The following is a 26512-nucleotide window of genomic DNA, read 5'->3' as shown; positions in this document are numbered from 1 at the left end:
AAAGGTTATTGTAAGGACCAAAAATGTCCAAAATATAATAGACGTGATTGTTAAATAGCAAAAATAGTTGTTTGGGACTAAATTTGAAATTGTCACTAAATACAAGGAACCTCCGTTGAAATGAACTCATTGGAAAAAAATAAAATAAAAATTGAAGAGACGTAAATACCCTTGCCTAAAAAATCATCAGAAGGACCAAAAGTGTCCAATATATAATAGTTTAAGGTGTTAAGGGACAAAAATGATAGTCTATGACTAAATTTGAAATTGACACCAAAGATAATGGACCTCCGATGAAATTAACTCTAAAATTTATATATTTAGAAACTATAGTAATAGTATTATTAAAAATTAAAAAAATAAAAATATAAAAAATAATATTAAAGAAAATAAGCAAAGAATAATGAATTAATTTGATCAATGAATAATAAATATACCTTTCAAAAAATGAATATCTACAAATCTAAAAAAAAATGTTGGTGTAATTGTTTCTTAAAATGAATAGTTCATAATTAACATGGTTTGTGTGGTGGGTCAACATCTTGCCCCTTAAGCATGAGGTAGGGGGTTCGATCTCCACTTATGTGAATGGAGTAAGTCCCCTACCACTTTGTGTGTTGACTGTTGGGATGAATTGAATGATTAATTTTTTGACTTTCAGTTGGAGGGATACCTTTAGGCAAGAAAAAAAAATGAATGGTTCATATTATTTTGGTTTTAGTATTTTTTTTAATGATTTTCCTAATTTACCCTCTATTATATTATTTTCTTTCTTTAAATAACCTTACATTACATTAGTATAAACTTTAGTAACGTAATATTCCGTTAAATATTTATTATTCTTAACTTACTCATTAATTTCTATAAGAAATGTCTTAGGTTCGAACTTCATCCCAATTAGAATTGTCATAATTGTTAAACATATACTATGAATATGTTAAAATGTATTAAAAATACAATATAAAATTTAACAATTTTTCAAAGAATTGACAATGTTGACATTCCACTGGCTCTAATTGAACAAGTTTACACATCATTCTTAGAATTTTGTCAATGCATGAAAACTTTTAAAGAAATTTGTAAGTTAATTTTTAGTATATCATTATAACGATATATATTGTAACCATTTATTTCAATTATTTATTATCATCATCTACTAACAGTAATTGTAGCAATTGTCATTGACAAACTCTCAAAACAATTTTATTCAACAGCGAATTGTAATAACAAAAAAATAAATAAATAAATAAAGAAATCAAGGACTCCGTTGTTATGGATGAAAAGTATGTATGCTACTTTATTGATCGTATTAAATTATAAATAAATTAGTAACTACAAAAAAATAATAATACATATGCATTTAATTAATTTAGAACTAGATGTCTACAATGTCTTTTTCAAAAAAATAAAAATAAAAAGAAATATAATTTCATTAGTTATATTATCTTTATTTTCTACAATTCAAAGATTCTTTACCTTCAAATTTATTAATTAATATATTCACTACATTGTCCATTGTATTTTTTTTTTTTTTTTACATTATCTTGTAATTAAATATCAAAGTTATAATACAAAATACGTTATATATTTATTTTACCAAGTATTTTATACAAATATAATAAATATTAATATTTTGTTTAAAACTTTCACATGATAATCTACGATACACATCTCAAAACACATGAAACATGTAGGGAAACATTACCACTACCAAATATCAACAAGCGCTTGTAAAATAAAGAGTTCATAGTACAACTAAGATTCCAATCATATACATAGCAATACAAATCTAAAACTATCTATACCATAATCTCATTGCATGATAGATGATGCACTCCACCACTAACCCAATTCCACATGATGCACTGCCAATTAAAAAAAAAAAGAAGGACATACACTGAATGAAGACAATGACAACGCTACCCAAAAAATAATTAAGAAGACTTATAGAAATTTAAACCCAAAAAAATTTATTTATTTAGACTATCGCTTTTAGACTAAGTATTTAGACATGTACTGAAAATGAAGACAATAACAATGTTACCCAAAAGAGAATTAAGAAGACTTAGAGAAATTTAAACAAAAAATAGTACTCCATATTTATTTAGACTATCACTTTTAGACTAAGTATTTAGATTAATGTTATTACAAAGTTGCAAACATTTATTTTAGTGATAATTATAATTATTCTCTCTTATCCCAAAATAATTAATCTCTCATATATATATTATCTTGCATTTATATACTTTGAATTACCTATTTAAATAAACAAATTCAACATTCAATTACCTATGAATGAATATCTTCTATTATAATATTACATTGATATACTTTGATCTACTTATTTAAAAATAATTATTGGATATTATTTCATTTGCGCGTAAAAAAAACTGGAATATATGGATACATATGATACTAATTCATTATTCGTACACGTTGACTATTATCGCTTATGTAGATGCATGTTTATAATGGAACAAACTAACATTTTCCTATATTCTCATTATCTTATTCAATTCAATTCCCCCCTGCCCTATTTTCTTTGGTCCAAACCCCCATTTTTCGCTATAAGTGAACTCATAACATTTGACTTTGTACCTACATAGTTTCTTTGTCGGAACGAACAAACCTTTTATATTTTATAATTTCATTTTTTCTTTCTAATAATTCAGATTTTTAGACTTTTGAACTCTACCTTGACATTGAAAATAAGTTTTAAATGAGACTTATGATCGAAATTATATTGCAAGAAAATCAAGAAAACATCAATATTCATGCCTAAAGTAGCTTGAATTTTGAAATTTGAAATGGTAAAAAAAGTGGGCGATTGATATGAATGACAAATTCTTGGTCAAGCAATTATATTCAAAGTCTATCCTAATGAAAGGGATGCAGATCTGTTGGTTGAATGGATTGTATTATCAAACTTGTTTGCTGCCCGTATGTGTATTCTCTACTCAACAGTGACATCCATACATTAAAGTCAAATATTACCTTACACTGACGCCATCATATACATGAAAATGAAGCACCCTCATTTAAATCCGGCCTCGCCATGTTTAATTAAATCATAATAACACATTCTGCCCGCATGGGTAGCTCAACTGGTCATAGAAGTGAAACTTTAGAATAATGACTAGGGATCAAGTTTCACCAGCGGCAGCGTCGGAATAATAATTGCACATTCTATTCAATCTCTGTCGGAATAATTCCTCATAAATCGGATAGGTCAAATAGTATCAACATATAACTTTAAGTTAATGTGTTATGTTCGACCTCTAACACTTTAGATGTATATATCCTAACCTTAGATGTACAAAACCCTGGGTTGGTCCACTTGTAGGGAAACTTTTTCTTCTTTTTTTTTTTTTTTTTTCAAACTTTTTAGTTTTGAATTAATTAATAAACCACAAATCAATAAACCAAACAAGAAGAGAAACCCTATTGGGGATTCCCACTTTGAACCAGTGCCCACATATTACCCGAATAAATGCTACTTGCCGATGCCAGCATGCTATTCATATTATGAAAGTTATCTGGGTTGTCCACCAACTCAAGTCAAGATGACTAATATGTTATTCTCGCTGAAAGTCGAACTTGTAACCTAGCCTTATGTCTACTAAGTCAGCAGCCTGACTAGCTTTGTTGGTTGCCCCGATATCTCTGAATTTTGATAATTGGTTCTGTTTGGAAAAATAGTTGGCCTATAGGTTAATTTTGACTTATTTGACCACTATTAGTGGTTTGACTTAGTGAAGTGTTTGGTTAATTAGCTTTTTGTACTCCAAAATGCTAAAATTATAAAGCTACTCAAAAAAATTTTTCAATTAGCTTTTTAAGAAAAAAAATTATATCAAACAATTATCAGCTAACAGCTAATTTACCAAACACATTTCTGCAATCCACTAATGTTATCAACTAGTTATACCATCTAATTAACCCAATCAGCTAACAGCTAATAACCATTTAGCAAATAGGGCCACTCCTTCAAAACATAAGTAATAATATCAATACTAATTTTAAATCCATAGAAACAAGAAAAAGAATCCTTATACGCAATGTTGAATCCATCAAACAATTGAATTCTGTTGGAGGGACAGAAGGATTGTTTATAGTAAGTTTTATGAATATATAAATATGTACATCATATCGCAGCTATTACATTGAAAAACCAAAATCATCAAACCAATCTAAATCAAAACTACCAACTTATTATATAAGTATATATATATAATTCTGCAAAACCCTTTGAAGAATGTCTAGTAAATAGCTTTAAAAGAAGGAAAAAATAATATTAATAATATAATTGTCTCTGTGTATATATATATAAATGGAAACCCCCTTAATTTCTCTTCTGCAGCTTCATGGTTGTGAGCTTTGAAGGAAGGAATAACAAGGAACATGGCTTAATCAGTCTTCAATGGAGTTGTGCCTGTTGGATGGAGCAGAAGGCGGAACCGGAGTCCCTTTCGGCAGAACGTTCAACCATAAACTTTCCGGCAACGACCCGACGCCGTGGGGCTTTAGTACTCCCATTGTTCTTCCCGGCCTGACGGCGAAGCTGGAACCGGCGAGACAGAAAATCAGAAGAAGAACCCCAAAAATTCGCCACGCAGTTCTTAGGGTTTTAGAGAAAGAAGACGAAGAAGAAGAAGAAGAAGAAGGTGCCATGTTGCAGATCGAAGATAGTGGTTGTAAAAGCTTTTGTTGGAGAGATGATCAATGAGGTGATAATGGGTGTGGGGTTTGGAGAGGGATTTATATAAAAAATGGAATGGTGGGGTGGGGGGAGGGGGGGTGGGGGTGACGGTGGAATCGGAGTGATTCACACGCCAATAGCTGACTGAATCTCAGGACGGAAATTTAATTTAATGTCAACGCGAACAATTCAATATAATACACATTAGGATTTTGATTTTTTTTTTTTTTAAGGTTGATTCATAATAACAATGTGAAGCAAGCGGAGTTGGCATCCGATAGTCTTCCCCTACCGTCATTTCCACCGCAGACAACGTCCGCCTTCATTGTCTTCACCATCGCTATCGTCGTAATTCCTTTATTTTCACGCGGTTATTTCCCTTTGCTTTGTTTAACTGTTTTAGTTTGTTTGTAATTTCTGTGTTTTTCCTCTTATTATTTTGACGAGTTTCTTCCTCTCGTTTACTTGGCGAGTTCTTTTTCATAAAGCGTGAAACGATAAAACTGGTCATGGCGTATATGAATCTCATCCTAGGTAACAAACATCACAATTAAAAAGAGACTCCTCTGAACTATGATATGCAGTTCAGCCAGATGGAGATATTGTCAATGGATAGAAAAATGAAAATTGATACTCAAGTGATGTGTAAGACTATTAGAGTCCGTCTTAGGAACGTTTGACCAAATCACTAAAGAAGTTTAAGTTCATCCAAAGAATTCAACTTCAAATTTGTGAAACAGTCTGCGAATCAAGTTTTCTGTAGCATTGATGGGAAGTTGTTTCTATGTCTAACTATAAGGAATGTTTGACCATTCCATGGATCCTTATTGTAACCTATGATTAATGAATCAATTTCTTTATTTAAAAAAAAAAAAAAAAAAAAAAAAAGAAAAAGAGTTTCATTATCACGTCAAAAAGATTTTGTTAATAAATTTTGATATTGTAACTTGGTTCTTATGTATTATATTTAGTTGTATATGGTTCAACATAATGCTGATAGTAGAGGTAAAACTAAAAGAAAACCTTATTTCCCGTCTCCTTTCTCACTTTCAGATTTTACCATGTAACGTTTAATTTATTTTGAGATAATAATAATTTTTTTTATACGTGTGAAAATAGAAAATCTGAATTAATTACATTCAAAATAGCATTAATGAGGAGATACGGATTTGGGGTGCCGCCGTGCCGGCGAACATAATAATGTTTCTCTTTCATATGAATATATATATTTTTTCATAAGTCATATTTTGAACCGTCAAGTGCAGAAATTTTCCTTGACAACCAGACATTGCGTGACACGAGAAACCTAAACAAATTTCCTTGAAATTTTTGGTATTTATGGCTATATGTTCTCACCTCTCACCTTCATATTCTGCCACGCATAGCACATGGAAATTGTCAAAAGAAAAAATTGTTGATAAGAATGTTATAATTCCTGCGATATATGTACTAAGATTATATTCAAATTAAATAGCAATAAATATATATTAAAAATACAAATAAACGAATATTTGGTGAACTCTATCTTTACATAGCCGACATCTGTCCAGTGTCCATTTCTATACGTTATATATGTGCAGTTTTTCTTCTTTTTTATTTTTTTCATTTTCAACCAACCAACTTTGTTGTTGAGAATTTATAAGTATATTATGAGAAAATTATAGTTTTAATCATTGTGTTATAAAATAAGTGTAATCTTCATTCCTAAATAATATAGAGTTGTAATAGTATTTCTAATTAGAGCATCTACAGCAGTTGTGTTTTTACAGTTTTTTAGAACAACACGGCTTAAATGGAGGAGAAAAAAGAATGGGAGAAAAGAGTTGGAGTCTTCCTGCAAGAAGGTTGTTTTGTGGTACCCGCCAGGAGAGAAAAAAGGGAAAAGAGAGGTGCATCCCGCTTGCGTGGCCTGCACAGACCACACCCAGTTGGGCGCGTGCAGTGCACGCAGTCGCTGGCACGTCCGGTGCTTTGTTTTTTTTTTTTTTTTTTTTTTTTCCGCGTCAGACTTGCTCATCTTTTTTTTTTTTTTCTTTTCTTTTCATCATCTCTCTCTTAGTTGGCACCTCAAAATTTTTTTTAAAAAAAAAAAAAAAAAACTATTGCTATTGAAGATGCTCTTAGTTATTAAGGTGACATTATGTACTTGTTGTGACATATGTCGTTAATGGACAAATTCACATGTGTTTCAAGTATGAGTTGTAATTGAAGGTATATTAGTCATTTTCAAATATCAAAAATATATCTGATACTGCTAACTCTACGTAAGCAATATAAATAACACAAGACCAATTAAAGCAGATAAAGTTTTATTGATTAAGGTAAAGTTCCTAAGTACAATCTACTTGGTTGCTCTGAGTACCGACTGAGTGCGGTCGGGATTCTCTAATAACAACCTATCGATCGTCCAAAAGTCCCCTACACTGTAGCTACTGTGGGCATTTATAGCCGCTGTGCCGGAGACAAGATCCCAGCTGCTCGGCATGTCTTCCACGTAGCTACCACGTGCCATCCTCCTGGGTGCCCTGCCTGTCGATGTAAAGAGCCGCCACGTGTCTTTAATCAGCTCTCTCGCCGAAGGACTACCGCTCGGGGTTGACACCCTCGCTCGGGCGACTCCCGGTCGGTTCCCGACCGGGTTCTTCTCACGGAGCCCGACCTGTTACCTGCAAAGACAAGGAGAAAGAGACAAAGACTCCTCGGTCGTGGTGAAGCTATGTCGGTCGGGATATTCCCTACCAAGAGCCCCCCAGCCCGGGCCTTTTTTGATCAGTCGGGAAAAAAACGGGACGGGATGAAGAAGCCCAACCGTCAGGCATTAGTCCGACCGGCCAGCTGTCATTCCCCCTACGCCACGTGTCGGCCTCTGCCGGCCTCGGCGATCCCATCCGTCGCCTCGGATTCAGCGCGGGTCGTGTCAGGCAAGTTGGCCCATTTCCCGCCTAAATGCCCTCCTATAAATAGGCCCTTGAGGCCCTCATTTGAACTTTCCTCACTCTTTCGCATCAGTCGGTACCCTCAGAGAGTCCCGAGCAGAGCAGCTTAACAAGGCAGTCGAACAAGCAAACTTCAACTTTCAAGCTTCAAACTTCAATCTTCCTCCAACCGGTAAGCTCTTAACCCTCCTCTTTACTTTAGGCTCTCATTTATAGGTAGAACTGCTAGGTCAACTAACTGTCCCGGACGCCTCAAGTCCTTACTAACTCCGACCGACCTTTAGGTAGATCGATATGACGGACTCAGACAGTCAAAACGCCTCGATTGCTGATTACGACGAGGAGGTCGAGCACATCAGCGACGAGGAAGTGGACATTATGTCCTACACCCCGGACGCCAGCCCCCGAGCGACGCCAGCCCCCGAGCAAGCCGCCGCGCGAGACAACGCATCAAGCTCCTCTGGATCGTCAAGCTCAAGCTCGAGCGGATCGGGGAGCTCCAGCGAAGAAGAGGAGGAGAGGACCATGCCAGGCGGGCGGGGTTCTCCGACCGAGGGCGTTAGGGAAACGCCCACCCGGGTGGTTGGGGACCACCCGGAAGCTGCTCCTCGGGGGGTGATCGAGAAAATACCCCCGAGCAGACCGAAGAAGACCCGGCCGGGCCGGCCACACCAGCCGTCGAGCTCGAATTCTTGAACAGCGAGAGTGTCGAGCAAGAGATGAGCCTGCTGACCAAAGGCGAAGCGGCTCGGATTGCTGAAATACTCCGGGGTCGGGCAGAGTTCGACACGAGCCGGCAGCTGGGAAACGTGATCGACAGGCATCGGGGCAAGTGGATCGGGATGCACTACGACTCCCTGATGGCTCCGATCGCCATTCCCTTCACCCCCCTCCTGAACGCCTTCCTGGCCTATTACCGGGTCGTCCCGGCCCAGATCTGCCCGAACGCACATCGGATCCTGGCCTGCTTCCCACAGATATGTGCTCGGCACGAGGCCGAGTGCACGATGGAGTTGTTCAACTTCATCTACCAGATCAAGGTTCTCCCGGGCCGCTATGGGGGTGGGTTCCTGATGCTGCAATCCCGGGCAGATATGTGCTCGATCAGAGGCTTGCCCGGGAACAACAAGGGGTGGAAAAACAGGATTTTCTCCATCAAGTACGAGCCCTGGGTCTTCCCGGTTGACCGCACTTGGAGCACCCACTTTCGAAAACAAGTGGTGCCGGACGCGACCCAGGCGCTCAAGGAAACGGTCTCCCGGATCTCGAGCGAGCTGCATGAGTACACCATCTTCCGGACGGCCGAGAGCCTGGAAGCCGCCAAGCTCCCGCCCCCCACGTACGAGCTACGGGAGAAGTACCTGCCCGTTCCGATGGGCGTGACGGTCGCCAAGCCGTCCAAACGAAAGAAGAAAGGTTTGCCACGAGCTACTTCCCTCGACCTTGCTGATTATCTCGATCTGACTAACTTCTTGTTTTGCAGCTATGGCCGAGTTCGGTGATGAAGACACCGCCCTTCCCCCACCCGTCAAGATCTCGCTCGGCGGGAAGAAGAAGGCCAAGACCAAGGCGGCCGGGGAGAAGGAGATCCCATCTGCCCGACCTCTGAGCGCCTCAACCATGACGACGGGCGAGGGCTTCATCGTGGAACAGCCCGATGTCTTGGTTACCCGGGTGGAGGTCGCCCGGGGCAAGGAGAAGGTCGCCGACCAGGGCGCGACCGAGGCGGGCGGCCTGAAGCGCCGCCGCGAGCAACACAGCCCGACCCCTTCGGCCGGGCGGGAGAGGGAGACTACATCCGTGCTGGCACGGATCGGCAATGCCGCGCCAGCCCGAGCGGACCTGGGGAAGATGACCCCGACCCAGGTTGCTGAGCGGATCGGCTACGATCTTGCTGAGGTAAGTCCCAACTTTTAATCTTTCTTTGCCCAAGTATCGTTGATCGGGCTAATCTTGAATATCCTCTTTGTATTGCAGATCTCCCGGGCGACCCAACTTCTTCAGGGTCAAGCTATGCTGGCCGAGGAGGCTGATCACCACAAGAAGACGGCCGCTCGTCGTCTGAAGGAGATCAAGGAACTCCAGGCCGAGCTGGAGAAAACGCAGAAGGCCCTGAAGAAGGGTGGCGAGGAGCGGGTGCTGTCCGAGAAGGTCGCCAGCCGGGCGATTGGGGAGGCCAAGGAGCTGAAGGCTCAGCTCGAGAGCCCGAGCGAGCTAGCGCGAGCAGCCTTCAAAGATAAGGACCTGGGCTCGGCCTTCCTCACAGAAGCCCGGGGAACAGCGATCGGTGAAGAACTGATCGTCTCGTTCGGCCGCTGGGGTTTCACGGCCGGGAAGCGGAAGATGCTCGAACGAGTCCGCACCCGGTTGGAGCAGGCTTTGGACGGGGAGGACCTCCAGCTGGTCCTCTCGGTCTTGCCCCCAGACCTAGCCGATCCCGGTCCCTCTCCCTTCGCCCCGAAGGCCAAGGCGTCCGACCCCGGGGCATCGTCGGCGGCCCCTTCGAGCGGGAAAGAAGCAGCTGCTGGAGCTCGGGAGGCGAAGGAGTAGACTAGGCTGTCTCCCCTTTTTGTAATGATGATCGATCGGGAGCCCGGTCCCGAATTGTACCGGGCACCTTTTGTTACTTAATACAATTTTATTTTTGCTCTATCTCGCGCCGCTCGCCTTTTATTTCCTTGCTTTTCAATTTGCACACACTGATCTTAATCACTCGACCACTTGGCCTTTAGGCCCGGTCTCGCGATACTCGATCCACCCAACGCCCGACCTTACGACCTTATGGCCTGGTCGTGCGTTCGATGCTTCGACTTCAAAACTGGCCAACCGATCGGGTTTACCCGATCTCCAGGCCTTTGCCGAAAAAATTTTCAAGCCTCTACGGTCGGAATGTAACCGAGCGACGGGCCGAGAACAAGCAAGCCTCTACGATCGGAATGTAACCGAGCGACGGGCCTTGTGTACTTCCTTATCCCAGCCCCCACACTATTGTGCCTACGAGGCCCGAGTGGGTGCGATAGTGGACAGAAGTTGGACGGATCGGGGAATAATGCCGAGAGCTCCTGGCTTCCCCGATCGGTGGCGTGACTTGAGTGTCCGCCTATGTGGAGCGCGTTTTGACCGGTCGACAGACTTCGCCCGATCGATTGAATGTTGAACTGATCTGCTCATGACGAGGGTGAAAGAAAATAACCGATCGCGCCGCCGCATACAAACGGTCGAGCAATCATCGATCGTATATACATTAAACTTTCCCGCTCGCAGGCGGTTGAATTAATTTTACAACCATAAAATTTACATAGAAATGACGACCGGGACTAACTCGCAGGTCCAGCCCCCACTTCGTCTAAAAATACAAAAAATAGGCTAATGCCTAAAAAGAACGAGGTGCTCGGAATTCCAAGTCCCCTCTATTAGCCGACCCGTCGTTGTCTCTAGTCGGTATGTCCCCGGCCGGACGACAGCGTTGATGATGTACGGCCCTTCCCAGTTCTGAGCTAGCTTTCCCCCTTCTAAAGGTTGACTGGCCTCCCTTCGTCGTAAGACATAATCTCCCACTTGAAAATAACGAGGGTTGACCCGAACGTCCTTCGAGCTCTTGACGCGCTTCTGGTACTCGGCCATACGCCGAGCGGCTAGCTCTCTTTTTTCTTCGACCGCATCGAGATCCACAGCCATGGCATGTTCATTGTCCTCCGCGTTGTAGGTTCTCTCTCGATCGGTCGGGATCCAAGCCTCGATCGGGAGTCGGGCTTCAGCTCCGTAAACCAGGGCGAAAGGGGTCTCCAAAGTAGCTTCCCTCGGGGTCGTCCGATAAGTCCATAAGACATATGGCAACTCATCGGCCCAACTACGACCGGCCGAGTGTAACTTCTTTTTCAGACCTTCCAAAATCGTCCGGTTAGCATTTTCCACTTGTCCATTTCCCTGCGGGTAAGCGACAGACGACCGGACATGAGTCGTCCCGATCGTAGCCAAGAAATTCTGAAAATATTGGCTCACAAATTGGCGACCGTTATCGCTGATGAGATGTACGGGCACGCCAAAACGGGAAACGACATTGCGCCAAAGGAACCGAGCACACTGCTGAGATGTGATCGTGGCTAAGGGCTCGGCTTCTATCCACTTAGAGAAGTAATCAACGGCGACGATCACGAACCTTCTTCGACCGGACAGCTGAGGAAAGGGGCCCAAAATATCTACCCCCCACCTAGCGAAAGGAACTGCGGTCGTGACAGGCTGGTAGAACGTTGCCGGTCGTCCAGGCATCCGGGCGTACAGTTGGCACGTTTCACATTCCCGAGCTAACTTCTCACAGTCTAGGTGGAGGGACGGCCAATAGTACCCGATCAGCATGATACGACGGGCCAGGGATCGACCTCCCTGGTGTGAGGAGCAGATTCCCGAGTGAAGCTCCTTCATCACTAAATCCGCCTCAAACGCGGTCAGGCATCGCATGAGAGGGCCTCCATACGATCGTCGATATAGACGATCGTTCACAACTTGGAACCTCGGGGCTCTCAGCTTAGCTTTTCGAGCACGTTGCGGGTCGTCTGGGAGTCGACCGTGCTCGAGATACTCCTTCAGATCGGTGATCCAGCTATCTTCCACCGGTTGGATTGGATTGACCGGCAAGCGATGGATACTGTGTTTGGGGATCACCAAGATCCGAGCTATCTTCGACATGTGTTCCGGGGCATCTTGGGCCAATTTGGACAAGATATCCGCATCGGCGTTATCCAATCGGGGTATATGTCGGACGGTGTACCCCCGGAACTGTGCAAGCTTCTCCATGGCGAGGTCTCGGTATAGCTGTAAACGTTCTCCGTTAACCTCATAATCTCCGAGAACTTGCCCGACCACGAGCGCAGAATCTGTTTGGGCTCGGATGTATTCAGCCCCCAAATCCCGAGCGCATTGCAAGCCATTTACGAACGCCTCATACTCGGCTTCGTTGTTGGTCGGGTTGAACTGGTACATGAGAGCAAAATAAACTTTGAATCCTTCTGGGCTCGTGATTACTACCCCTCCTCCTGCTCCTTTTTTGCTGCTTGACCCATCAGTAGCCAGCGACCACCACTCGGCCTCGGGATCTGCAACCTCGGGGGGTCGAGTATCCCGGGCGGTGCATTCGACCAAGAAGTCAGCAAGGGCTTGACCTTTGATAGCAGGTCTTGGTCGGTATTCGATCGCGTACTGGGTCAACATTAACGCCCACTTGACTAGGCGGCCTGATGATGAAGCGGTTCGGAGGACTGGTCCGATCGGCTGATCGGTCAAAACGCGGATCGCTCGACCTTGGAAATAAGGAGCCAACTTCTTCGCGGCTATATACAAGGCATAGACGACCTTCTCCAACCGGGAGTACCGGAGCTCGGGACCATGCAGCGCGTGGCTTACATAGTACACCGGTCGCTGGACCCCTTCCGGATCGGTTCGGCACAATACTGCGCTTACTGCACGATCGGAGACGGCGAGGTACACGTCTAGCTCTTCTCCGAGCTCGGGCTTTGAGAGCACAATAGGTGACATGAGGTACTCCTTCAACTCGTCAAAAGCTGCTCGGCACTCTTCGTCCCAGACGAACCCATTAACTTTCCGCAATACCTTGAAGAAAGGTAAAGCGCGCTCGGCTAACTTGGAGAGGAACCGGCTAAGGGCTGCCAACCGACCGGTCAATTGCTGGACTTCCCGAACGGTAGAAGGTGGTTGCATGTCCAGAATCGCTTTAACTTTGGCCGGGTTGGGCTCAATTCCTCTCTTGGTCATCATGTAGCCGAGGAACTTGCCGGTCTGAACCGCGAATGTACACTTGGTCGGGTTCAGCCGCAACTGGTACTTCCTCATGATCTGGAAGCACTCCCGGAGGTCCCGAGTATGGTCGGACCGGTCCCGACTCTTGACCAGCATATCATCAATATAAGCCTCCATCGTCCGGCCCAATAGATCGGCGAAGAGCATATTGACCATCCTCTGGTAGGTCGCTCCTGCATTCCGGAGGCCGAACGGCATCACTCGATAGCAATACAGCCCGTCCGGGGTTACGAAGGCTGTCTTGCTCTCGTCTTCATGGTGCATCATTATTTGGTGATATCCCTTGAAGGCATCCATGAAGCTCATCAACTCGGCCCCGGCCGTCTCGTCGACCATTTGATGAATGCTCGGTAATGGGTACGGGTCGAGCGGACAGGCCTTGTTGAGGTCCGTGAAGTCTATGCACATCCTCCAAGCTGGGGGCTTTGGAACTAGAACAATGTTTGCCACCCACTCGGGGTAAATAACCGGGCGGATGTGCTCGATCGCCGCCATTTTCTTGACCTCCTCTCTGACAAACTCGCGGCGATCGGAAGATAGGTGTCGTGTCTTCTGCACGACCGGCTTCGCTGCGGGATCGACGGCTAGCTTATGGCAAATGACCGATCGATCGATCCCGGGCATGTCCTCGGGTCCCCACGCAAAAATATCAGCGTACTCCCTGAGTATGCTCAGAACCGCTGCTCGGAGCTCGGGGGTGAGGGCCCGGCCAATTTTAATCTTCCTATCCGGGCGGTCCTCGGACAGGGGAACTTCTTCTATCTCCTCGGAAGGTTCGGGTTGCTCCTTCCGTACTTTAGCCTCTTCCTTGGCTATAGTATTCACCCGGGAAGACGGACCGGAATCGCGTCTGTTGACCGCTCGAGTGTAGCACTTCCGGGCGGACTGGACATCGCCACGGACCACACCGACCCCATTGGGGGTGGGAAATTTCATGCAGAGATGGGGCATGGAAATTATCCCCCCGATCTTCATGATGGCGGGTCGGCCCAAGATTATGTTGTGGACACAATGGAGGTTGACCACAACAAACTCCAGCTCCGTCTTGATCGACTTTGGAGGCGTGCCAATCTCTACGGGGAGCATTATCTTTCCCTCGGGGTAGATCAAGGCCCCGGTAAATCCCGACAGTGGTACACCGACCGGAGTCAGCTCCTTCCTGTCGAGGCCCAGCTTCTCGAAGACGTCCAAGTAAAGGACGTTCACACTGCTGCCCGTGTCCACCATAACCCTTTGGACATCCGTCCCCTTGACATCGATCGTGACCACCAGCGCCTCCATGCCGTGGTCGCTGCTGCTAGGTTGGTCCTCAAGGGTGAAGGTTATGGGCTCCATTTTTTGTCTTTTCCCGGTCTCTCGGGAATCCACGATCGCAATCGGGCAATTCGTCCTCGATCGAGATGCATCTTCTAGCCCACCAAATATGACATGGATGGTGGGCTTGCCGACCGGGCGACTGCTGGTCGGGGGATCGGGGTCCCGTCGGTCTTCATGACGATCGTCCCTTCGATCGTCTCTTCGGTCCTGACCCGACCGATCGGAGCGGTGATGAGATCGCCTGTGATCCCTCCGTTCGGTATTCCTCTTGCTTTCCTCTCTCTTCCCCACGCACTTGTCCAATTTTCCCAAATTGAGCAAATCTTCCAGCAACTGGCGCAAGTGGGTACACTCCTCGGTGTCATGCCCGGCGCATCGATGGTAAGCACAATGCTTACTCTTATCAGGGCCGTCTCGATCGGGATGGGGGAGTTTGATGAGATTGCAGGACTGAGCGTACTGCATGGCCTCCGCCGCGGATCGGTTTAAGGCCGTAAACTCGCCAGGCCTGGTGCGGGATCGGGGATGGTCATCTCCCGACCGATGTTCTGCCCGGCCGGCCGGTTTACGGGACGAAGAGCCGACCTCCTGCAAGCGCTTGACGGCATTCGCCTCACCTGCGTTGGCGTAATCAGTGACCCTTCGGAGGGCCTCCTCATACGTGGTCGGGGGGTGGAGGATAAAATCCTGGTATAGATACCCCGCCCGGAGGGAGATGTGAAGCATGTGAATGGCGGTCGCATCATCCATGGGCTCAACCTCCCCGACCGCTGCCTTCCACTTGATGAGGAAGTCGGTCAAGCTTTCCCCTTCGAGCTGCTTGGCCTTTTCGAGGTACATATAAGACTTCCTCACCACTTTGGACGTAACGAACTTCCGTACAAACTTGATCGCCAGGGTCTCAAATTTGTCGATTGACCCCGGCTGCAGGGTTCGGAACCACTCTGCTGCCCGGCCGGTGAGGGTTGAGTAGAAGGCCCTGCACATCACGGCGTCTGAAACGCCCTTCAACATCATGTTGCTGAAAAAATCATTCACGTGCGCCTCCGGGTCTGTCCGACCGTCGTAACTCTTCTCTCCCGAGACCTTTAAGTCGAGCGGGTAAGGCTGAGCCATTACCGCTGCTGTGAAAGGCGTCTGGTGTAGGGTCGATCGGTCGGCCGGGGGTGCTGTAGGATACGCACTCCTGAGCTGCGCAACTTCAGCCTGGAGGTTGTAGAGCAATCCTCGGGTTTCGTTGAGCTCGGCGTTCTGGGCGGCTTGGGCTGTATCCCGAGCGCGTCGACGTCGATGTGATCTCGACCCGCTGTACCCGGACGAAGCCTCGTGGCTAGCTTCCTGCATTTGTACGTCCTCTTGCCTGGGATTCGGGCCCTGGGGTCCCAGACGCTGGCGCATCTCTGGTCGGAGGCGATCGAAAGCTACCGCACGGGCAACCTCCTCGGGGTCCTCCGCTTGAACGGCCTGAGTTGGTGCCTCCATCGCATCGGCACCCCCCGACCCCAACCGCGAATGAGCCGAGCGTCGAGCCCGGGAAGTGGACTGACGCTGCGGCTCTACCTGTGCGATCGGTGGTACTGGAGGGGCGGCGGCTGGAGCTGTATAGGCAGGCGTATATGGTGGATAACCGACCGGGGAAGGGTAGCACATCGGTTGGCCTGGCCAGTACCCGTATGGTGGAGGTGAGACCGGGTACGGGTACTGGGCGGGATACATCATCGGCTGCTGCTGGTATGGCAGACCGGGTGGTGGGTATCCCGGTTGGATGTAGTTGACCGGCTGTTGGGCGGCCGGGTAAGCATTTGACGGATGCGGTGGTGAAAGGTTGAGGTTGAGGTCCATCGTCTGACCCTGCTGTTGGGTAGCGTAGTGGTCGGAGGAGCTCGCTGCATCCGCCTGGTCGTCGGCGAAGTTGTTGTGTGCCCACGGATACATGCTGGTATGGTGATCGGGTGCTCGTCAAGACGTTGGCTTGTTGCACGGATCCCCACAGACGGCGCCAAAATGATATTGCTAACTCTATGTAAGCAATATAAATAACACAAGACCAATTAAAGCAGATAAAGTTTTATTGATCAAGGTAAAGTTCCTAAGTACAATCTACTTGGTTGCTCTGAGTACCGACTGAGTGCGGTCGGGATTCTCTAATAACAACCTATCGATCGTCCAAAAGTCCCCTACACTGTAGCTACTGTGGGCATTTATAGCCGCTGTGCCGGAGACAAGATCCCAGCTGCTCGGCATGTCTTCCACGTAGCTACCACGTGCCATCCTCCTGGGTGCCCTGCCTGTCGATGTAAAGAGCCGCCACGTGTCTTTAATCAGCTCTCTCGCCGAAGGACTACCGCTCGGGGTTGACACCCTCGCTCGGGCGACTCCCGGTCGGTTCCCGACCGGGTTCTTCTCACGGAGCCCGACCTGTTACCTGCAAAGACAAGGAGAAAGAGACAAAGACTCCTCGGTCGTGGTGAAGCTATGTCGGTCGGGATATTCCCTACCAATATCTTTTAAATATTAACTATTTTAATTATATTCTATTTTGTTAAGTTTTGGCCTATTCACTCGTTAGTCCCCGCGTGATGCTTGCACAATTATACACCCGGAATTGCGTATATATACATATATATATATATATATATATATATATATATATATATATATATATATATGTATGTATGTATGTATGTGTGTTTGTATATGTAAAGAGAAGAAAAAGGAGGAGAAGAAGAACACCAAGTTATAGTATAACCATCATGTAAGTGTGTCCCTTTCATTCATCTTCACTCACTTTATATAGTGGTCATATACAACCTTTCAAGTACACAACATCAATACATGATTAAATGATAAACATCAATAAAGGTAGACAAAGTCTTTTCAATTAAGTCTGTCTCTGAAACTTCTTGTTTGCAGAGCTTTAGTTGCGAGACTATCTTATGAAGGGCCGAGTTGTAGTCAATAACTGACTTATAGTCCTGAAACCTCAGGTGAAGCCAGTCAAATTGGGCTTGAGGGAGGACAATCGATGACTGTTGGTCAAAGCGGTCCTTCAGGGACTCCCATAATGCTAAAGGGTCCTTTTCAATCAAGTATTCATTTTTCAGGTCGTGGTAGAAGTCACGGTCGAAACAATCGAAGTGGTAAAGGCAAAGGCAACAATGACTCCCGGGCCCAAGATAAGAAACAAAGTGATCAAGGTTTATCAAGGTCACAAACATGTTATCGGTGTGGATGTACGGGACACTGGTCTCGTACATGTCGTACACCAAAGCATCTGGTTGAAGCTTACAAAATGACGCAAAAGAAAAATGATAAGCAAATGAAAGGTCTAAATAGTTTAATGGCCATAAATATAAATATTTACAACACTCCCCCTTGGCCATTAAATAATTATACTCATGCCTCGTTAAAAACCTCGCTAGAAAAACCCTGTGGGAAAAACCTAGTCGAGAAAAAGAGTACATGTAATATCAATCATGTGTTGCATCGGTTGCCTCGTTAAAAACCTTAGCCTAAGAAAAACCCAGTGGGAAAAAAAACTTAGCTAAGGGAAAAAGAGTACAACCATAAGCCTTCTGGGCATCATCTTCAGGATTTAAAAGTCTCCTAGACCGAGTTTATCGCTCCCCCTGAAGACAACAGTCTTCCTAGACTCCGCATCCCAATTTTATAAACATACTTCTCAAAAGTGGATGTAGGCAGGGACTTAGTGAACAAATCTGCCAGATTTTCACTAGAGCGAACCTTTTCAATGAGTATTTCACCACTCTTCTGGAGTTCATGTGGGTAAAAGAACTTAGGAGCAATATGTTTAGTAAGACCTCCTTTAACGTACCCATTACTCATCTGTGCAACACATGCCGCATTGTCCTCATATAGGACAGTCGGGGAATCAACATTGCTCATTGTTCCGCATGAGCGATGAATATGCTGTATCAGTGATCTCAACCATACGCATTCGCGTGCGGTTTCATATAAAGCAATTATCTCCGAGTGATTAGATGAGGTAGCAACTAAGGTCTGTTTAATGGACCTCCAAGATATAGCTGTACCTCCACAAAGAAAAACATAACCAGTTTGCGATTTAGCAGTATGAGGGTCAGACATATAACCAGCGTCTGAATACCCTTTCAAAGTAATGTCCTGGTTGTTTTCAAAATAAAGACCAAGGTCTTTTGTCCCTTGGAGATATCTAAAGATATGCTTTATTCCACTCCAATGTCTTCTGGTCGGAAATGCACTAAATCTAGCAAGTAAATTCACTGAAAATGCAATATCAGGTCTTGTACAATTAGCTAGGTAAAGCAAGGCTCCAATAGCACTTAGGTAAGGAACTTCAGGTCCTAGAACCTCCTCATTATCCTCCTTAGGTCTAAATGGGTCCTTTTCCGCTTCAAGGGACCGGACCACCATTGGGGTGCTAAGGGGATGAGATTTATCCATATAGAATTTCTCCAATAATTTATTAATGTAGTTAGCTTGGTGAATGAAAATTCCATTTGGAAGATGCTCGATCTGCAGGCCGAGGCAGAACTTGGTTTTTCCCAAGTCTTTCATTTCGAATTCTGATTTTAAGCATGAACATGCTTCTATAAGGTCTTCCTTTGTCCCAATAAAGTTCATGTCATCGACATAGACAAATATAATGCAGAAGCCATTAGATGACTTCTTAATGAATATACAAAGGCAAATATCATTTTTAACATATCCCTTCTTCAGGAGGAATTCACTCAGATGGTTATACCACATTCTACCAGATTGCTTCAAGCCATATAATGACCTTTGAAATTTGATGCTATACATGTTTCGATCTTTATCCCTCATATTGGAATTTTGAATACCCTCGGGTATTTTCATGTATATATCAGCATCTAGTGACCCATAAAGGTAAGCTGTCACTACATCCATCAACTACATATCTAATTTCATACTTACTGCCAATGATATTAAATAGCGGAATGAGATGCCATCAATAACAGGAGAGTATGTTTGATCAAAATCAATTCCGGGTCTCTGCGTGAACCCCTGAGCTACCAATCTCGCTTTATATCTAACCACCTCATTGTTTTCATTCCTCTTCCGTACGAATACCCACCTGGATCCTACTGGGATCACATCTTTTGGGGTAAGTACGGTGGGACCAAAAACTTTTCTTTGATTAAGCGAGTTGAGCTCTGCCTCAATTGCCTGTTTCCACTTCAACCAGTCAGAGCGCTTCAGGCACTCGGTTATTGACTTTGGTTCTGGATCCAGATTATTTTGTGGAATATTACAGGCAACTGCATAGGCAAAAGTGTCGTCGACGACTATTAAATCTCTGTTATATGTTTCTCCTGTATCAACAAAATTTATGGCCGTCTCTATATTGACATCAACCAGATCATCGTCATTTCCCAAAATATTTTGATCTGGATGTTCCGCATTCCCAGTGTTCGTATTATTTAGAGCACGTGCAGGTTCACTGGGTTCTCCGTCTTCGGGACGATCGTCTTCAGGACGGTTAACATTTTTTTGGAGTGACTGAGATATTTTACCAATTCTCGTCTTCCGTGGATTTAAATCTTTTGCACCAAGTGGTCTCCCGCGCTTTTGGCGATGGGGAGTGTCAGTGTGCATACTTGGCCCCACGGGGACTTCAACTCTCGAAGGAGCATTGACAGCAGGGATATGTGACCTAGTCACTCCTCTGTTATCAGTAAAAGCATCTGGCAGGTTATTTGCTAAATTTTGCAAATTAATAATTTTCTGAACTTCTAGTTCAGTTTGACTAGTACGTGGGTCTAGATACTGAAGATCCTTTTCATCCCATGAGATTTCTCGGCATTTCGTTAAATAAGGTCTTTTATCTCCCCATAATGCCGGGAAATGATCTTCATCAAAAATGCAGTCAGCGTACCTCGCGGTAAACTGATCTCCTGTCATGGGCTCTAGGTATTTAATGATGGAAGGAGATTCATAACCAACATATATACCTAGTTTTTGTTGCGGGCCCATGGAGGTACGATTTGTAGGTGGTATGGGGGTATAAACTGCACACCCAAATACACGCAGATGGGAAATGTTAGGTTCTACGCCACGTAGTAGTTGCAAGGGGGAATAATCATGATATGCACTAGGTCGGATTTGAATTAAAGCTGCAGCATGTAATACTGCGTGTCCCCAACATGAGACTGGTAAACCAGACTTCTGCAGTAATGGTCTAGCGATTAATTTAATACGCTTAATCAGAGACTCAGCCAAACCATTCTGAGTATGGACATAAGGTACAGGATGCTCCACTTTGATGCCCAAGGCCATACAATAATCATTGAAAGCCGTTGATGTGAATTCTCCAGCATTATCCATTCTTATTGATTTAATGGGATAATCTGGGAATTGGGCATTCAACTCAATAATTTTCGCAACAAATTTAGCGAAAGCTTTGTTCCTCGTGGATAGTAGACTAACATGAGTCCAACGAGTGGAAGCATCAATAAGGACCATAAAATATCTAAATGGTCCAGAAGGTGGACTAATAGGTCCACAAATGTCGCATTGCAATCTCTGCAGAAATATAGGCGATTCATGTCCAACCTTAGTACGCGACGGGCGTACAATATATTTACCTTTCGCACAAGCCACACATGTAAACATATTTGGCGAAAGTACCTGAGATCTAGACAGGTTATGTCCAGCAGAATTAGATATGATCCGGCCCATCATATTCTGCCCAGGATGACCCAGACGGTCATGCCACATTTGAAAAGAATGTGGATTTTTTAGTTTCATGGTAAGTGCCACAAATGAATCATTGGGTTGTATATAGGTATAATATAACCCAGAGGATAAAGAGGCAAGTTCCTCAACCTCCCGCTTTTGACCAGTGATCAACTGAGTCATGGTCAAGAACTCCTCTTTGTTCTTAGTCTTGGTTTCAATATGGAAACCATTTGAACGAATATCCTTGAAACTCAGCAAGGTTCGTTTAGATTGAGGGTACAACAAAGCATTTTCAATTAGTAACTTTGTACCCTTTGGGAGGATGATGGATGCTCTTCCGGAGCCCACTATTTGTACTTGATCATTAGAAATGGTAGTAATATTACTACTTGATTTGTTTAAGGTACGAAAAAACCTCATATCCGTTAGGATAGTATGCGTGGTTGCACTATCCACCAAACACAATGTTGGTTCATGCTCCATTGTGCGAACAACAACTTTGTAATGTTGTAAGATCTCCGGGTTTACTTCTCGAACAGTGGTTGTTCGTTACTAATTAACCAATGTCGTTCACCGAGATTGAGCGTGCTGATAACGTGTTAAGTTTTAGCCTATTCACTCGTTAGTCCCCGCGTGATGCTTGCACAATTATATACCCGGAATTGCGTATATATATATATATATATATATATATATATATATATATATATATATATATGTATGTGTGTTTGTATATGTAAAGAGAAGAAAAAGGAGGAGGAGAAGAACACCAAGTTATAGTATAACCATCATGTAAGTGTGTCCCTTTCATTCATCTTCACTCACTTTATATAGTGGTCATATACAACCTTTCAAGTACACAACATCAATACATGATTTAAATGATAAGCAAATGAAAGATCTAAATAGTTTAATGGCCATAAATATAAATATTTACAACATATCTTACGAATACCCTAAACTCAACAAATACTCTTTTATCCATCTAATTAAAATCAATTGAACCATCCACAAATGAATTGAAGTCATCTCCAGTTTAGTAAAACTTGACTGGTGTACGCTGTTTAGATTTTTGTCCAAGAAAATCAAATTGAAAATATAATTTTATCATTTATATATTAGCTATTTTGTTTAGATTTCTATTTAAAATAATTTTATCCATCAGAATAAGAACTAAATATGTCGATCACATTAGTGACTGATTAAGAAGTAATATTGTAACTTTATATTAATCAAAATGAAGAAAATCACATCTACATTATAATCCAGAGAATGAAATTGTAATTTTCTCTTATATTATTGTAAGAGCAAATATCAATTTTGGTCCCACGAGTATTATAAAAATGACAATTTTGATCCACATGTTTAATTCCTATCAATTTTCATCCACGACTATTGTGTGAGTACCAATTTTCATCCACGATTATTGTTTTAGTACCAAAATTCATCATGTCGGTCACTCATTCATTTTAAGACGTGCCGAAATCTAAATTTTAAGTGTATTTTCGTCTTTTTCAACTTAAGATCTCAATTTGAGCATGAATAGTGAGATTTAAGCCCAAAGATCGATCCTAATTCGCAGTTTTTCTCCGCATCTTACTTATTCTTACCTTAATTTGAGGAGGAGAACTGTGAATTGAGATCGATCTTAGGGTTTAAATTCATTTATTCATGCTCAAAATAGGATCTTAATTTGAAAAAAAACGAAAATACCCCTAATAATTTCATATTTCGGCATATCTTAAACGGAGGGGTGGCCGTTGTGATGAATTTTGGCACTAAAACAATAGTCGTGGATGAAAATTGGTAGTAAAATGATAATCGTGGATGAAAATTGGTAGAAATTAAACATGTGGACCAAAACTGTCATTTTGCTAATACTCGTGGTACCAGAATTGGTATTTGCTCGTTATTGTAATTATTTTCTTTAAAAAATTGTTTGGAGAAGAAGAAAGCTAAGAAGAAAAGATCATGAAGAACTGTAATCTCGTGCATGCGAAGCTGCCTTATGACAGCTAAGCATGAAGGGGTCCCACTAAAACATTAAATAACGTTAAACTCGACAAGAACAGACATCTGGATTTAACACGTAATCGTAGTGGCATACACTAAGACGACGACGACGATTCTCAGTTTTAGATTATAAAATTTCAAATAATATATATCCCATTGACCAAAATAACATAAATTTTGAGATTAAAAAAAAAAAATAGTATAAATTTAGAGGCCACGATGCAACGTTGAAAAATAAGAAGCAATATGACTCGTTAAAAGTCAACTCTTAAGACGTGACACTAGCCATCGAACTACAGAATTTGTGTGACAATATCAGCCAAGTTAGTCATACAATTAATTTAGAAATCAAAATATTTTCAATTTAACTCTTTGTAAAAACTTTATATTGGTATTCTTGATTTGAGCCAAAAAGCTATTACAACTTAAGTTAATTTACTTTCTAGTGATTCTTTGCCGACGACTAGGGTTACAATGCAAGGTTGACCTTTATCCAGAATGCACCTTCCAGTAGAAACTACAAATTTTCTCATAAATCTAAGCTTAAGTACATTGATATTATAGTGATCGATAGTATGTTAGCAAATATCAAATATGTGACCTTTAAATAAGATAATAATCATGTTCTACTTGTTCAGTCACGTACTATTTTTGGGGCTGGCAATGTTATATATATATATATATATATATATATATATATATATATATATGGTCAGGTTCCCGTGCTGTCGTACGGTCACGCACCATTACGTATGCAACACAAAGTGTTCGATGTGGTGCATTTATGCATACCTAATGGTGCAATTCGTATCGGCCACACGGGAAGCTCAGTCCTTGTTTTAACAAGTATATATATCAACTCAGAGATTGACGAAATAAGTGTTGGCAGGAACCCTGGGAGACTGGGAATTGGGTTGTTGAGAATTGGAATTGAATTGGTCGTTGAGGATTTATTTTTCTGTTTTTATTTTTGTTTATTTTTATTGTTTTTAGGTAAAATGGGTCTGGGATGATAGTAACATGCAACTAATTACAATTTCACATGACCGTATACTGTTTCTCATCTACGTTTTCAAATTGGAGATTTCTAAATACATAAAAGTTTTAGTACATATTGTTATGGTGTTTTTCTATTAATTTTTTTTAATTAAATAGGTTAATAGTTACGTGTCACGTCAATATTTGATTTTTATATAGTGTATAATTTGGAAAAAAAAAAAATCACAATCTAAAGAACTTTAGGTTGGGTAATGTCAGACGACGATCATATTAGCAAGAAGAAATGATTGAATCCCCCTAGATGGGTACTCCAAAATAAGTTTACCGCAATGCATAGATGAGTGATGTTTTGCTATCCGATTAGTATAGTGTATAGACATTTCCTTCCATCTCTCAAAGGTTGAATCCCCAATTCGAAAAGCTCCCATACCTCGACCCGACAAAATATTTGGGAAAATATAAATCACGGTAACTCAATGACTCAGTAAAATTTCCATACTATTGCCGCCGAGGTTCAAACCTAGATCTCTTCTCTCAAATACTGTCTATTAAACCATTGAGCTAAGCTCGTGCAGACAATATAAAATGCAAATCTCAACAATTGGTTAAGGTTTCTTGGAAATTTCGAAAATTTCAGGGTCATAAAATGCTTGATAAATTGTATGTCAATTGTCATGTTTTGTGTAGCTCCCATTTGAAACACAAGAAAATAAATGAAATGCGTGTAATATATTCTAATTACTAATTATGGAATTGATCAAACCTCGTCTAAGCATTTAATGTATTAAAATGGTGACTAGGACATGGGGTTGTTGAGGACTATTGGGTTTGAATGGGTGTTTCACTGATTAATATTGGACGAATTTTCTTTGTCGGTAATTTTATCATTTTCTTAATTATTTATTCAAAGATTAAAATGATGTTCCAAAAAAAAAAAAAACAATGCATGTAAAAAAATTCTAAGGTATGAAATATAGATATTGCTTTAAGAGAAATTCAACACTTATTGATTATCGAGAGAGTAGTTAAGATCATAAGAGCTTATTTTATCATTACTTGTCGAATGTATTAGTTTTACGACTTAAATAGTCGACGACGGATCAACACAATCGGTCGGAAATAAAATTTAATTAAAGGAACTCTAGAAACTATGGTTGAGAATAAAGAAGATTGTCTGTATTATAAATCATTTTTCAAGGTATTTATATAATTCAAACAACCAATTAAGGACTTGGGCTGAATAAGAAAAGTAAATCACTTAAATCCAAAGCATTAATTACCGGTCAAAAACAATAAGGAAAACGATATCATAAAACTTGTCCAAGGATCTTCTAATTGCACTTCACATAAATAAAAGAATGTGTCTCTCAAGTTTCATATTAATGAACGTATTTTGTTATAATTGATAATTATCTCTGAAGGTTATAATAATAGGAATAAAATAGATAACCTAACTAATATGCTATTGACTAGGTAAGTAATACAATTATTCCTAATACAACAATTATTACTAATATAACAAATATAATAAATATATCTTAACACACCCCCTCAAGTTGAAGGTTGAAGGGAGACAACTTTGAGCTTGTCATGTAGAGTTTCAAAGTGCGGTGCTGGAAGAGGCTTCGTAAAAATATCGGCTAGCTGATTTTTCGTAGACACAAAATTCACCAAAAATCCCCAGAAGCAACCTTATCACGTACAAAATGAAAATCAATTTCGACATGCTTGATACGAGCATGAAACACCGGATTGGCGCATAAGTAAGTGGCGTCGAGATTATCACACCATAGTGTCGCCAGGGCACCCGAATCGAGACCCAATTCACGGAGTAGTGACACAATCCATGTTACTTCAGTTGCTACATCCGCTAAACCTTTGTATTCTGCCTCAGTCGAAGAGCGAGCAACGGTGCGCTGCCAGTGAGAAACCCAAGAAACCAAGTTGGTACCGAGAAACACCGCATACCCACTGGTCGACTTGCGATCTACTGGACACCCAGCCCAATCGGAGTCAGAAATGGCATGAATCTCTG

At 42.6% G+C, this 26512-nt stretch overlaps 1 long non-coding RNA gene across 1 annotated transcript; it reads left to right on the top strand.

Moving 5' to 3' along the window:
• Positions 1 to 13600: 13600 nt before the first annotated feature.
• On the top strand, positions 13601 to 26486 carry LOC109172356. The gene is made up of 3 exons (XR_002052744.1): positions 13601 to 13611; positions 22501 to 22504; positions 26401 to 26486. It is a non-coding gene; the product is annotated as an uncharacterized LOC109172356 (long non-coding RNA).
• The last annotated feature ends 26 nt before the right edge of the window (positions 26487 to 26512 follow it).

The sequence above is a fragment of the Ipomoea nil genome, unplaced genomic scaffold (assembly GCF_001879475.1).
Source record: "Ipomoea nil cultivar Tokyo-kokei standard unplaced genomic scaffold, Asagao_1.1 scaffold0143, whole genome shotgun sequence".
Classification (NCBI taxonomy): Eukaryota; Viridiplantae; Streptophyta; class Magnoliopsida; order Solanales; family Convolvulaceae; genus Ipomoea; species Ipomoea nil.
The sequence above is the reverse complement of the archived record's forward strand: the minus strand, read 5'-3'. Positions and strand labels throughout refer to the sequence as shown.